Source organism: Pinus tabuliformis, chromosome 4_1, assembly GCF_031772625.1.
Source record: "Pinus tabuliformis cultivar Carrire ecotype Pingquan chromosome 4_1, CPIR1, whole genome shotgun sequence".
Classification (NCBI taxonomy): Eukaryota; Viridiplantae; Streptophyta; class Pinopsida; order Pinales; family Pinaceae; genus Pinus; species Pinus tabuliformis.
Window position 1 is genome coordinate 456,161,739 of NC_142303.1, and position 16,348 is coordinate 456,178,086.

Genomic DNA, 16,348 nt, shown 5'->3' on the forward strand with positions numbered 1-16,348 from the left:
ATTTCCAAAATATTTATGCTATTTTTTACACTTTTAATTAAATTGATTAATTGACAAAATTGTCATACCTCTGGTGTGAATGTGAATTATAAAACTGATTAAATACAAAGTTTCTAAAAAATTATAAAATATTGACAATTACAGAGCATATTGTTCTCAACTAATACCTAAAATATCTCTAGTGTAAAGACTATAGTGTAATGGAACAGTCTCATTTTGTAACCAATCATTTAAAATAATCTCCATATCCATATGTATATCTATATACATACACATTGACTCAATATATTGAATTAGATCTACATGTTCACATTTCAATAAAGTGTCACTTTCCACTGCCTAGAAAAAATGGACAGAAGTGTTCCGCATATTCCCTGAGGAACCACGTCACCAATCAAATTATTTTCACCTTCCCATGTCTTTGCCCACATCGATCTTTCAAGCGCTGTGCTTCACTACTACGCATAAAGTTATACACCATCAACGCGGTTCCAAGCGGCCACGTGTACTACTACGCATAATTTCTTAGGAACTCAACGCGGTTTCCCTCTCGATATATATATTGCCCTGCAGCTAACACTCCATCCTCATCAGTCGAACAGATATTCACTTGCAACAGAGTAGAAGCACCTTAATCCGCCCTAACCTCAAACCCTCTCACCTCGTTTTAGAGAGTGCAAGCTTCGTAAGCATTTCGTGAGTTCGACTCAAGAACATCCGGCAACACGACATGGCTAAACCCTCGCAATACCAGAACCACCATAACGGACGCGAAAAGCGCTCACTCAAGTCGCGGCAGTTCAAGGGAATTCGAATGAGAAAATGGGGGAAATGGGTGTCGGAAATTCGAATGCCCCATTCTACTCGCAGAATTTGGCTGGGCTCCTACGACACCCCTGAAAGGGCTGCCCGCGCCTACGATTTTGCCGCGTATTGCCTGAGAGGATCGAAAGCCAAGCTCAATTTTCCCCTTTCCCCGCCGGAAATCCCCTGCGCCTCTGCTCTTTCGCCGCCTCAAATTCAAGCCACTGCCGCCAAATTCGCCACAGAGGAATTGCAGCTGTCTTCTGAAGCAGCGTTTTCATCTTCTGCTTCGAAAGCGGAACACTGCAATGACGGCCAAGAGATTTGGGCGGAGAAGAGTCCGGCATTTTGGGATTGGGTACTTCTGGAATGTCTGGAGAGCGGCAACTCTCCAAATTTAAATGAATTCCCTCCCTTGGATGAATCCATGGAGTACTTTGGGGTGAAGTTGTAGGTTATGGAAGGCAACGCTGTTAATTTTTAAATTCTTTTAGGCCGCCGGACAAAACCAATAGTTAAGTTTACTCGTGATTGGAGAAATATTTGTGGCATCGGTGGATGAAAGCTCCTCTTCACATTGAGAAGGTGAGCCGCCAACAGAAAATGAGGAGTCACATTTTCATTATTACTTGTGTTAAACTCACCTGAATAATTAATATTGTTGATTTATAAATTAATGATAATTTTATTGTTACTAACAGCATTTTCTACATTGAAGTTTTTGTAGAAGTGAAAGTATGCTGATCTTTTTAATTTTTTTAACTATAATTTCATTAATTTATTTGTTTAACTATAATTGAAATTATAGTTTTTGTAGAACTGAAAATATGTTAATGTTTTTAATTTTTTTGTTTAACTATAATTTCATTAATTTATTTGTTTAACTATAATTGAAATTATAGTTACACTTTCATTATTACTTGTACCAAAGTCACGTGAATAATTAGACCAAGTTTTTCATGTCATGGTGTTGTCTTTGTCTCAAATATCTGTGCACCTGAAAGTTATCTTTCAAGGATATATGTATGGTTTTCTTAGAGAAATATGTGTGTGTTTGAGTTATGGTAAAAGTCTTCACCATTTGAAGAGCCAAAACATGGTTTAAATCATATTTTCCAACCCAGATCCATCTTTGGAAATTGCTTAAACGATATGTTCGAACACATTGTTGACATTAGAACCTTTGGTATTGAAATATTGTTGAATAGAAATAAAAATTTGAACATGGGCAACACTCTCGTGGAAATATTTCGGAACTCCAACTCCAATCTGTGATAAATATTTACAAAATTGAGCCTAAGCAACACTCTCATGGTTACTTCCGAAATAGATATATTGTTCACTTTTCTAACCAAATGGACTCGTGTACTTGCAATGTGATAGCAATGACGACGAAGCCTAAAGGGCAACGTATATATATGCTAAGAAACATAAGAAATAAACTATCTCCACTAAGTATTTGAATAATTTTTTAAGATAATTAAATTAAAATATAAAAAAGAATTAACAAAAAAAACATAATATATATATGGTTGGTTTAAAAGATTTTTAATTAATATTTTTTATTTATAAATTAATGACAAATTTTATATTTTCAATAGTATTTTTTTCATTGAAGTTATTTTATATTTTCAATAGTATCTTTTACATTGAAGTTATTTTATATTTTCAATAGTATCTTTTATATTGAAGTTTTTATAGAAGTGAAATTATGTTAATATATTTTTATTTTTTGTAAATCTATGTTTGGGAGTACAACATTATATCATAGATACAAAAGTTTTAGAATTTATGTCAATGATTGTAAACTATTCAACTAGTATAAAAAAATTCAATAAATACCAACACAGAAATGCTCCCAAATACATAAAAAATGGGCAATTTTATGATATAAACGGTTGGAGTACAATGTGAAATAGAAAGAGTACACTTGGGCTTGCACAAGGCAAGCTACAAGCCTCAAGTGATCAATATGCCAATTCCCAACTACTACTGGAGTTTATCTATAAAAAAATTGCGTTGGCCCAATAATTCTACATTGTTCGTTGTGTTGAGACCCTGACTTGAACCCTCAAATATGCCCAAAAAATTCTGCAAAATTAGATTTGAGGTCCTTCCCAAAAACCCAGAAAACCCCAGAAAGGGTTTTAGCAGATTCTATCGACCACTAAGGACCCAATTTTTAAGCTCACCCCTCCTAGCTCACTGCTAAAGAATCCTTCTGTTTAGGGGCGCCAAAACTCCTCCAAAAATTATGCAAAATTAGGAGCAAACTCCTTGAGGCTAGTCCAACAAAGCCCAGAAATAATTTGGGTTAATTCCAACCTCCCAGAATTACCCAAATTTGGTGCTATGCCCTCCTTGATAATTTCTACCTCCTCCATAATTCAAACTACTGGATATGTCACCAATTCCCTCTCAATTAGCTGTAGGATTGCCCTACAAATTTCCTCTAGAGGATGTGAGTGAAATTCCTTCCAAAACCTGACACAAATAAGATGAATCTAGCCCCACAAATTATGCCCAACAATAATTTTGTGTGGGCCCTAAAATGGTGAGTTTGGCTCTCTTTGCAACAACAACTTCCAGCCCTGAAATTCTCCACAAATCTTGGTCCACCCTCAATGAAATTTCTCCTAAATTTGCTGGCCAGAATTCCCCTTGAAACTCCCTTAACTCAGTGGTTCGATTTCTATCCCTGCATCCTCCTAGAAGTTCGAACTAGCTGAAGCAAGAGTTAATGTGTTCCATGAACTCCAACAAATATCGCCCCACTAAGTTCTGAAATACTCTCCTAAGACAACACTCAAAGTTAACCGAAGGTAGAGGTGGAATTCTCGCTTGGGAATTCCTTGTGCTAAACAACACTGGTTTACTTGGCTAAACAGCTCAAGAAAACTTGTGTTCAAAAGTTAGATTGTCAAAAGATACCAAATGGAGGCCTCCTTGCCTTATTTATAGAAGTTGGTCCTCTTTCTCTTGGTGGACCCCATTTTCCACTAACTCGCACCCCCTTTCTTTCTCTCTCTTCCTCCACAAGTGTGAATTATCTCCAAGGGTCGAATTGCCTCCTTTTTGTGGTCCCCACATTCCACCAAGGCTGAAATTTCTCCTATTCTCCTAAGTCCTTTATGCCTCCCATATCAAAATTGCCTCCAATGCCTGAATTTCAAAATTGTGTTATGCGTAGCACCACCCACAAAATCTTCATTAACCTCCTCAAACGGGAAAAATCAAAATTGGGGACAATACGGTCCTCCCCGCCAAAAAGTACTTGTCCTCAAGCAATGCTCGAACAAGCTCTCTCTCCCTGTTGACGCAACTAAGATTAGGAATATTACAATGGTATTAGAGCATGGTCTTGGCCAGCTGTGGGGAGGGACTAGCAAGATCATGGAGGAGTTGATGAGGCGGAGCCAACAATTGGTGAGGCAAAACCAACAAATTCTAGAGGTGATGCAACGAATGATACAGAACCAACACATAAGATAAGCACATACACGCACATCCCTGTAGTACAACACCCACACGTATGGCCAATATGACAGTCCTACCATGCCTCATTCCTTGGATGAACAAGAGAATGAGAAGTATATTTCAAGGGTCGGATCATCATGTAGAGGTGGGCAATTAGAGGATGAGACCAGGAGGCATTTCTGCTAGTGGAGATCAGGATTTAGATGTCAAAAGCTTGAGGAGGAGGTTGAGCAGGAGTACAAGTAGGATGGTGAGGGGCACATCGATATCCTTAGTGTACCACATGAGTCACCATTGTTGGAGACCTCTTTGATAGCACCAGTTAACACCTTGACGAAGAAATTGGAGCATATATCCATAGAGGCATCTGATGATGTGGTGTCTGTCATTAATGAGGGGCCATCCATTGTTGAGGTATCCAATGATGAGGTGTTGAGGAATGTGTCTAAATTTTCAGGTGATAACAACCCACAATAGATTAGGGAGGTGTCAGGAGACACATCCATTAGTGAGGTGCTGATGGGCACAGAGGCACCTAGAGCCATGATGGAGTTCTCAGACGAAAACTACCTACAACAACATGGAGAGCACCTTGAGGAGAGTGAGTTAGATGACGATATTATGTTTGATGAGCTACTTGTGGAGGGACAACTTGGGACTCTTGTTGTGCCCATGGTAGGGGAAGATGAGCAACCATTTATTGGACCTTCCATCGACTAGGAGCAGATAAATTCACAGGCAGTTAGCAGAGCTATAGTACTTCCAAACATTAGCTCTCTTCAGGCCTACATAGACGAGGCCTGCAATATTGTTAGGTTACCTCTGCATGTTGGAGGGAGACTGGTTGGGTTACCTCTACAGGTTGTATATGATGACTAGGCCAATGAGACGAGGCGACATGAGTTGCATAGGGCGCAACACTCGCATGATGGACTCGCTATGTACTCGTAGACTATTACATTTGATCCCTCTCATGGGGTTGGGTGGCAAGAGGTATTGAGTTGGTACCTGATAGGGATGACTAGGTTTTTTGATACATCCATGGTCAAGAACATAGTTCAACAGGGGTGGTGGTTTTCTAGAGGGGCTCGATGATTGGATCATCGTTGGGATCCAGGTGGGACTCCCCACCACTCCATGGATTGGGTCAGCCATGGTATTAACAGGATGGTGGATCTAGTGATTGGACTCACCCCCATTTTCATATTCCCACCAGATTTTTGGACAATACCCATGACATTTCGAGCTAATAGAGGAGCAGGAAGACTCCATGAGTTGTCTTGGCATGTTGGGTGTGTGTGGTGGCATAGGATGATCAGAGTACCTTGGCAAGAGGTTGTCAAAGGAGGTGGCATCAGCAGGCCACTAGATAGTTCCTTGTATGGAGACGAGGATTTCCCATGGATATATGGGGCACAGGCATTACCGAGGAGCAGTACCTTAGGGACACCCCCACAGGCACATAGGGAGATTTGCATGTTAGATCTCTCAGGGAGGATCAGGAGGGGAGGTCCAATTATCCGAGGTTATGGAGATCAGAGAATGGATACAATGATACTAATAATATGTAGACTAATACTTATTGACTTTGTTTTATATCATGGTATCCAAGGATGTATAGGGGCATGCAACGATGTGCATCGATATGCAGAGGGGCATGATGGTGCACAGTGGTGCGTATTGGTGTGCAGGGTTGCACTGGGGTGTAGGAGTAGTGGTTCTCATCACACTTCATTTCCTTATAGTGTGACAGACGGATCGATACAGGAGAGATACCAATTGATCCAGGGTGATGCGACAACATGCAACAGGGTCCAGTGGTGCACAAAGAGGTTCAACGGGGTGCAATTGTATGCCAGGGGGAATGAGGATACATGGTTATATGCAACAGTGTGCAGGGCTGCACTATGAACTCAAAGAGTGCTGCTAGCAAGGAAACTACTTGATGACAGCATTAGGCATTTCATTAAGGGGGACATACCCAAGTTCATAGGGCGGTTCGGTCACGAGGCCAGTCAGGAGTGTCCACACAGGTTCTTGACCATCCCCACTGGAGCTCATACATCTCTCACTCACTAGCCTTGTAGGTAGTTATGGGGAACCTTGTTGTGTCTTATCGAGGCCTATATTTTGGGTAGCGAGACTTGGGAGACTTTCTTGAGACGACTCTATGAGATTTAGTGCATCAGGGGCATGATATGGATTCCTCGATGGAGAAGTCGGGTCGGTACGTGAGTTGGCAACCACAAGCTAGGGGATGAGATGATCTTCTACAGGGGTGGTATAACGCTCATCTCTGAGCCCACACTTGGGGAGCTGATCACAGGGGAAACATGTGCCTCTACTTCAGTAGGGCTTGTTGGGATCCTACATGAGCACGGATACCATGTATACATGAGGCAGTTTTCCAGTGGGTATTCGGGCTTTAGACAATGTATTGGCACATTATCAAGGGTGCAGATAGTAGACTTAGTGGTGATGACTAGCTGGAGCAGGAAAAATCCGCATACACCGAGACAATCGCGAGCATCAAAAATATGTCTATTAGTAGAATTTAGGGATTAGTTGTATTGTATGTGGGGTTCCTAGTGGACATCAATACTACAGAGTGGCAGACGACAAGAATTGGGAGCAATGGGATTTAAATTTGGCTTTGAGTTCCAAGGATCCATTGGGGAAGTAGATCACCTTTCTCCAGAGGGATCACAGAGATGACATCGACAAGACGACATCTCCCTTGGGAGGTCAGCTTGGGGGACAACAGGATTATCACTCTAGGCCAAGGATGAATTTACCTACTATTGTTTTGGCAAGAGATTGGATGAGGATCGGTAAATGATGGCTTTGATGGGATGGCCTGGCAGGATTGTCTTCAACACTATAGAGTTGTCGTTTATTAGGGTTGTGATAGAGGATTACGAGAGTAGATGGATATGCAGGAGCATGAGGGGGTCGTATTCATGCCCAGACTGTCACAACGCCTACACATTGACCTCACTTTGAGATTAGTATGGGGCCATGGAGCTATAGGGCAGAGCAGTTGGGTCACAGACTTAGGAGAGAGGGTTACCACCATGGAACTTAGGACATCCATGTATTTTGTTGGGTCTCAGTTTGGCAGTAGGCATAATACCTATCAGGGACTTCCCAAGATGGGATACCACTTCACATGGGTGGTATTATGACCAACGGGATGTGCTTGGCCCCCACATATACTATGCCATCAAGTTCCAGGCAGGGAGGATACGATATGAGTACTATGGGCAGTTGACCATAGTCAGAGTGGCGTAGTGTCGACATGGTGGTATCCTTTTGAGATTAGCATGGGACTTCGATATTACAAGGTTTGGCAGTTCAACCACCTTTAGGGACGAGTTATTTTCTACAAGGGGAGGTCATGCAAATCTTCCATTAGGGTTCAGTTCTATGCAGAGTATTTGGTCCCCTAGAGATTCGTTGATGACTCAATAACACATTTGGGACCCTGGTATTATTTGCAGTGATATTTGGGTTAGCAGGGAGAGACAACTTGTTCGAACATTTCTTGAGGACAAGCAATTTTTGGTGGGGAGGATTGTAATGTCCCCAATTTTGATTTTTCCATTTGAAGAGGTCAACGAAGATTTTGTTGGTAGTTCTAATCATAAAACAATTTTGAAATTCAGGCATAGGAAGAAATTTTGATATGGGAGGCATAAAGGACTTAGGAGAATAGGAGAAATTTAAGCCTTGGTGGAATGTGGGGACCAAAAAAAGGAGGCAATTCGACCCCTGGAGATAATTCACACTTGTGGAGGAAGAGAGAAAACAAAAGGGGGTGAGATTTAGTAGAAAATGGGGTCCACCAAGAGAAAGAGGGCCAACTTCTATAAATAAGGCAAGGAGGCCTCCATTTGGTATCTTTTGACAATCTAACTTTTGAACACAAGTTTTCTTGAATTGTTTAGCCAAGTAAACTAGTGTTGTTTAGCACAAGGAATTCCCAAGCAGGAATTCCACCTCTACCTTCGGTGAAATTTGAGTGTCACCCTAGGAGAGTATTTCAGAACTTAGTGGGAGAGATATTTGTTGGAGTTCGTGGGACACATCAACTGCTTCTTCAGCTAGTTCAAACTTCCGAGAGGATGCAGGGACAAAAATCAAACCACTGAGTTGAGGAAGTTTCAAGGGGAATTCTAGCCAGAAAATTTAGGAGAAATTTCATTGAGGGTGGACCATCATTTATGGAGAATTTCGGGGCTAGAAGTTGATGCTGCTGAGAGAGCCAAACTCACCATTTTAGGGCCTGCACAAAAGTATTATTGGGCATAATTTGTGGAGATGCATTCATCTTATTTGTGTCAGGTTTTGGAAGGAATTTCACTCACATACTCAAGAATAATTTTGTGGGGAAATCCTATATCTAATTGAGAGGGAATTGGTGACATATCCAGCAGCTTGAATTGTGGGGGACACAAAAACTATCAAGGAGGTCGTAGCACCAAATTTGGGTAATTATGGGAGGTTTGAATTATCCCAAATCATTTCTGAGTTTTGTTGGACTAGCATAAAGGAGTCCGCTCCTAATTTTGCATAATTTTTGGAAGAGTTTGGTGCCCCAAAACAACAGGATTCTTTAGCAGCGAGTTAGGAGGGGTGAGCTTAAAAATTGGTTCCATTGTGGTCCGTAAAATTTGTGAAAACCCTTTCTGGTTTTTTTTGGGTTTTTGGCAAGGACCTCAGATCTAATTTTGTAAAATTTATGGGAACGTTTGAGGGGTCAAATCAGGGTCTCAACATGGAAAACAATGCAAATTATTGGGCCAGTGCATATTTTTTGATAGATAAACTCCAACAGGAGTTGGGAATTGGCATATCGATCACCTAAGGCTTGTAGCTTTCCTTGTGCAAGCCTAGGTGAACTCTTTCTATTTCACATTGTACTCCAACAATTTATATAATAAAATTGCCCATTTTTGGCGTGTTTGGGAGCATTTCTAGGTTGTTGGTGTTTATTAAAAAAAGTTATGCTATATTGTCTTGCATGTCTTTGTTATCACTGTAAATTTTTCCATTAGGAATATTACATATCATAACATATTTTTAACAAGTATACTATGTTATAGATTCTAGTAGCGTAAATTGTCTAGTATAACTCTAATATCCAACCAAATTTAACTTCCATACAATACTAAGTCTACTTATTTTGATATTCTTCCATTTGGGCTAGTTTCATTGAAGTAACAACAATATCCAAATAAGCTACTAACAAATCAACATTACTAACAAAATTTCCTTTGGACAAAGAAATATATGGGACTTGAGCCAAGTCATGTTAAATGTTCTTTGTCTATCCTTGGAGGCAATTTATCTTGCCTTCTTCCTACTAGATTTGTACTCACAAATCCACCAAGATTGCCACAGTTGAAGTCAACCCAATTGTCAAATGATCATATCTTAATTGTATTTGAAGCATTGTGTCTTGAAGCTCTTTAATATTTTTCTCCACCATGGGATGATTATTTCGTCTAAATAAGTTTCCTCTACAAATCAGGCTTTAAAGTCCTAATAATTCTCCATGAAATGAATGCAACTCAATAGAAAACCTTATTTCCGTAGTAAGGATTTTCACTACTTGTTATCCTTTGTTTCTCCGTGGCATATTGAATTATGATTCCTATCTTCTTGGACATTTATCTCCATTTTCATATGGATCATAATAACACCAATTCACATGGGCCTAAACTTTTCCACCTCACCAGTTGAGTTCTACCTCCATCTTCTTTGCACATTATTAAGTAGCATCCAAGTTTCCCTATCAAATTGATACTTATCTACAACAAAATAAGAGAGCCAGATTTTAGTGCATTTTTTTATTTTTTTTTGCGAATTGGGATGAGCAACCAACCTAGAGCTAAATCTTGTGCTATCGTACATTTTTTTAAAGCATCCTTTTTGCACAAGATTTGGCATCCTTTTTTACGCCATATTTTGCATCTTTTTTTGCATCAAATTTTGCATCTTGGGTTTATGACAAATTTTGCTTCTAGTTTCGCGCCATTTTTTGCATCGGTTTTTTCGTCGTTTTTTACTTCATGTTTTGTGTCATTCTTTGCTCCCAGTTTTTCAACATCATTTACATCAAGTTTTACGCCATATTTTGCACCTGATTTAGCGCCTCTTTTTGCATCTTTTTTGTGATAGTTTTTGTGTCTAGTCTTATGCCAAATTTTGCATCTAATATTATGCCAGTTTTTGCTTCTAAATTTGTACTTATTTTTACATATGGTTTTGTGCCTATTTTTGCACCATTTTTTGTATCCTCTTTTGCATTGTTTTTACCGCCATTTCTTGCATCCAATTTTTCATCCTTTTGAGCATCCAAATTTGCATCCTATGTTGAGCTATGTGTTGTATCCACATTTGCATCTCATTTTGTGTCTAATGTTACATTCAATTTTGAGCCATTTTTTACATCCACTTTTGCATTAGTTCTTGCATTAAGTTATGCATCACTTTTTGCACCTCATTTTACATCCAACATTGCATCTCAATTTGCATCCAATTTTGAGCCACTTTTATGCCCATTTTTCCACCATTTTTTACATCCATTTTTGCTTCCAAATGTGAATCCTTTTTGGTGTCTAATTTTGCATCATTTTTGGCAGCCAAATTTGCATAATTTTTTCTACCTCATTTTGTGTCCACATTTGCATATCATTTTGCACCTAGGTTTGAGTCATAATTTGCATCTAGTTATGCATAATTTTTGGCATCTAATATGGTGTCTTTGGTTTTAGCCTCATTTTGCATCTTGTTTTGTGTATCTTCTTACATCCTTTTTTGCACTCAATTTTACACCATTCTTTGTGATTCCCCATTTGACATTTAAATTTGCATTTTTTTGCTTATTTTTAGCACCCAACTGAGCAACCCCTTTTGTATCCAATTTTACTTATATTTATCTGTCCCTTTTTCATCTAGTTTGGTGTCCATTTTGGCATCCTCGTTTGCACTTAGTTTGGTATCCTTGTGTATGTCATGTTTTGTTCCCTTCTTTGCATCTAGTGTTGCACCCTTTTTTACTTTTATTTTAAAACCCTTTTTTGTGTCCTTGTTTACATCTTGTTTTGATGCTTAGTTTAACATCCAATTCTACACCTAATTTTTGCATCCATGGTTACATCCGCATTTGGTTTGTTGTTTACTGTACTTTTTCTTCCATTTATGACTCCCTTTATAGGTTCATTTTACTAATTTTAATTACATAGTCAAATATATTACACTTTCTAAATATCATTAAAGAAGATATCACAATTCTAATTGATAACATAATGTTTGTAAAAAACAATAAGGGAAATTGACAACATCCATCCAAAAAATAACAATGTCATCATATATAGTAGTTCTCCATTAAAAAACCATTGATAATTTTCAATATACATATATGACTACCAAATCAACACCTAGCACGTATATCATTATTCCAAGGTAAATTCACATCGTTCATCCAAAATTAGTAATGTCATTGTACATAATGATTCTCCATAAAAAAACATTGACAATTTCCAGCGTATATATAAAGTAACAAGATAATATTAATAATATCATCATCATCTTTAATCAAATCAACTAAAATTCAAATGTGTGATTACCAGATCAAAACATATCATGAATATCATTATTCTAAGTTAAATTCACAACATCCATCGAAAGATAGTAATATCATCATACATAATAATTCTCGATCAAAATAATGTTGACAATTTTCAATATATACATAAAGTAACAAGATAATAATGATAATATCATCATCCTTAATCAAATAAACTAAAATTCAATGTATGATTACCAAATCAAATTGTTTCATAGATATCATTATTCCAAGATGAATTCACAATATCCATCTAAAAATAGGCATCTCCAAGATCATCAAGATATCACTAGCTAACACCACCATGATCATAGTCAAGATCATCCTCATGATCATTGCCACGATTATCATCCTAACCATCCTAATCAGCCTCATCCACATCATCATCACCAACACTATTACAATCCTCATCATTGTCATCTACAATATCTGACCTATGCTCAATGGAGTTTGGATCATCATCTTCGTGGTCATTACTTGTAGCATTCTAGAAAGAAAAAAAAAATCAATATTACATGTTCGTATTAATTCCATAACATAATGCATAGTTTTGTTACAATGCTAACCATAAAATGAGGTAGGATATAATAACATCTAATAGCACTAAAAAATAAAATGAATATATGTTTTAGTATATATTGGAGATCCAACTAAGATCAGACTTGTAATTCACATTAAGTAGTATAAGCAATTTTTAATGCATCTGAAGTAAGTACCCAATTATTTTTCATATTCTATTGTGAATATTTCTTATTACGTCCATGCACCATTCTAAAATTAAGAGTTACCAGAATCTTTAGTTCAAATTACAATTATAATTTGGATTAGCAATAGAAGAAACTTTAACAAAAAAGGAATGTCACATGAAAAAGTAAATTGTTTTAATGAAAAATAAGTCACATACAATATGAATGTCACATGAAATATTAAATTGCTTTTAATGCATGTTCTTTTCACTATGATATAATGGATCCTAAAATTCGCTCAAGAACAAATGCTAGAAATCAATATCTACACTGAAACCAATGCATCTAGTGGAAGCAATCAAATAGGAGTAGAATTCAATATCTATACTGAAATCAATTCATTTAGTGTAAGGTATAAAATAGGATTATAAATCTACATCTACACTGAAATCAATGCATCTAGTGCAAGAAATCAAATATGATTGAAAATCAATATCTACATTGAAACCAATGCATCCTGTGCAAGCACTCAAATAGGAGTAGAAATCAACACATCTAGTGCAAGTGATCAAATAAGATTAGAAATCAACTTCTGTATTTGTCTCTGTGTGTCTCTTTCTTCTTCCCTCTCTCTCCACCTTCCATTCAATGTCTATCTCCCCATCTCTCTCCTTCGCTCTCTCTGCCTCACCCTACCTTTCTCTATCTTTCTCTTCTTTCCTCTCTCCACCTGCCATCTATATATATACCTCCCTCCATCTCTCCTTATTTGTCTCTCTATATCAGCCCCCTAAACACGTCACACACACACTCTCTCTCTCTCTCCATATCTATTGTGTGTTCATGCAAAATTTGTTGAACATGTAATTATTTTGATAATTTTAAATATGCTAAATATGTCTAAGATTAATTTGGTCAATTTAATTTTAAATTTGCTTAGTTATCTCAGGTTATTGAGATGAGAAAGACTATTAGTAACTTGAATGATGAAATAAAAATTTTGAGTGCAAAGTGACAATGTAACAATGTTGAATGATAGAAAATGTGAATAATAAGAATATAGTCAATTACAAACAATCTTCATTGCGATCAATCTAAAACTATTTTCTTCTACTGTTCTTATTGTCACACCTATTAGTTTTTCCATTTTCTCATATCGATCATATGAAAAATGGCAGTTGAAATCATAGACCATTCAAATATTTAACTCGAGCTACTGTAATAAACATCATACCTTGTCTCTGTTTCTCTCCAATATTAATAGTGGTTTTCTCCAAAGTCAATCATTGTGACTTATGGAGTGTTAAACCCCAAATAATTTTAAATGGTAGTTGTTTTCTATTACCACGTTTGAATGCAAAGTGATTAACAATGTTGAATGATGGAAAATGGGAATAATAAGAATGTAGCCAATTACATATAGTTTATAGTTTCAGAAAGCAAACATTTCGAGTAAGTGAAAATTTTATTTAAGTTGGAACATGAGCACCAAATGCCACTCATAATCCTTGATACCCAACTTCATGCGAAGGGTATGAAAAATATTTGTGAACTCTAGCACAACTTAGTCCCTTCCATGTTGCAGCATGGTCCACTTTATGTATTTATATTCATAGCTCCCGACAGGGTAATACTACTCCTTGATGGTGTCTCAAAAAGAATTCCAAGTGGGTGTAGCTGAGAATAGTGAGGGTTCACTCTTGTCCCTCTTCTCATAGTAGGTTTCCCGCCAGCCCTTGACGTGGGGGGGCGACTTTGAGGAGTGCAAAAATAATCTTTTCCTGGTTGGAAAAGTCATGAACCAAGAAATATATTTCTAGCATATTTAATCACTTATCTATGGAATTCTCATCTATCCGACCTTCAAATATGGGGATGTCAAAGTTAAATTGTACCTTAAAGGGAGTGGCGCTCTTAGAGTGGTTGCTGGAAGAAGATGCGTCGTCTGTGGGTAGCCGTCAAAGGATCAGGGTAAAGTTATCCATCATCGCATTCCTCTGTCACTTGAGGGCTTCTTCAAGCAATATTTTGAAAGGATCTCATGCCCCCTCATCTTTATTTTCTTTTGCCATGTGAGGCCGTCAAGGTTCACGAGGCTGGTCTTGCAAGGGTTCAACAAGTTTGAGCCCTAACTCCTTATACCCCAACCTCGTTGGGGACATGCAAATAAAAACAGAGAAAGAGAGGACCACTATGATACCACTGATATAAACTTAAACAGGAACGCAACAAAATACAAGTATAACCATAAATAAAGATATGCAACAGAAATAACACTTCATTCCATTAAGATCAAAGAATTGAAATATGCTTATAAACAAAATGGAAATAAACTAGCTAGGGCAATGGTAACTTATCTCTGAGAAGAGATGTGGTGGCTACATGCCTCTCAACTGTGTTACAATGAAGCTCAAAGACCTATTTATTATTGAGAAATAATGGAAAACCCTAAACATCCAAAAACCTAAGCCTAGGAGATGAAACAACAAAACTGTGCGCCCTGTTTGGGTAAATTGGTACATCAACTTCCCGGGGTCGTAACTTTGGCATACGATCTTTGTTTGACGCACATAATATCTCGCTAGAAAGATATATTTTAGGACTACAACTTTCGACTACAAACATGAGTTTTTGACCCATTTTTTCTCGTTTTCCAAAAAAACGTCGTTAGGGCCTCAAAACGGCTTTAGAAGTTTAGAACCTAAAAAATGCCAAAAATAATAAACTATGCTACAATTAAGGAAACTGAAAAACTGAAATAAACAACAGTGGGGGTCCAAGTGGAATAGGCCGGTGGCCACCAATTTCCTCTTGGATCAACGCTACATATACTTGAGAATCACTTTCATCAAATCTGTGAATCCTTCATCTTGATACTAGCCTTGATTCTTCTTGAGTACAATTTTCCCATAGTTCAACAAACTTTGGAGCGTCCATTCTAGCACATATTCAAGCTGCAAAAGAATCCCATTATTCAGGTAGACTATTGAGTGTTGTAGTTGCTAATTCCTTATTAGAAATAACTTCATCAATTGCTTGTATTTGATCTCTTAGTTGAAATATCCTCATGAAATATGAGGCTACAGTATCATTCTTCATCATTCTAATGTTGCAAATTTCATTCTTCAAACACAGATTTTCCAATATTATTGATGGTAAATAAGTTGTTTAGGGCATCATAAATCTACTTTGAAGATTGACGATTTGAAACATAGGGAATCAAGTGATCTTTGATAGAGTCCATAATGACGCTCATGGATGTAATATCATCCTTCTCACATTTCGCTTTCTCTTCATCTTTCTCCGATTTGGTGACCTTGCCTTTTACAATGCCCAAGAGACCTTCTTTTGCAAGGAGAATATCAATCCTAGTCTTCCAAACCCTAAAGTTTGTGGCTCCTTCCAACTTGTTCCCTTCCTTCATGTGGGAATCCATATTTATAAATAATAAAATAGCTTATTGATCTAGGGTTTCAATAATGATCACTTACCAAAGAGTGGGAGATTTTCCAAGAGTGATCTCAATTTCTTCTTCGTTACCAAATCTTTGAAACCATGTTGATTTTTCAAGTGCAATAATTTAATACAAGCATAATATTTTTGAACTATTGGTAATTACTTCGAATGATATATATCTTATTTTAATAATTCCAGCTTATCATTAAACAATTACACTTTTGAAATTCAACCATAAACCATAAAGAAAGTAGAGATCACGATACAAAGAGAGAACACAATATTTACCCTG

The 16,348-nt window shown here is 37.5% G+C and overlaps 1 pseudogene; it reads left to right on the forward strand.

The window, feature by feature from the left end:
- The first annotated feature begins 605 nt into the window (after window positions 1–605).
- On the forward strand, window positions 606–1,451 carry LOC149176354 (ethylene-responsive transcription factor ERF017 pseudogene; annotated as a pseudogene).
- Window positions 1,452–16,348: the final 14,897 nt, after the last annotated feature.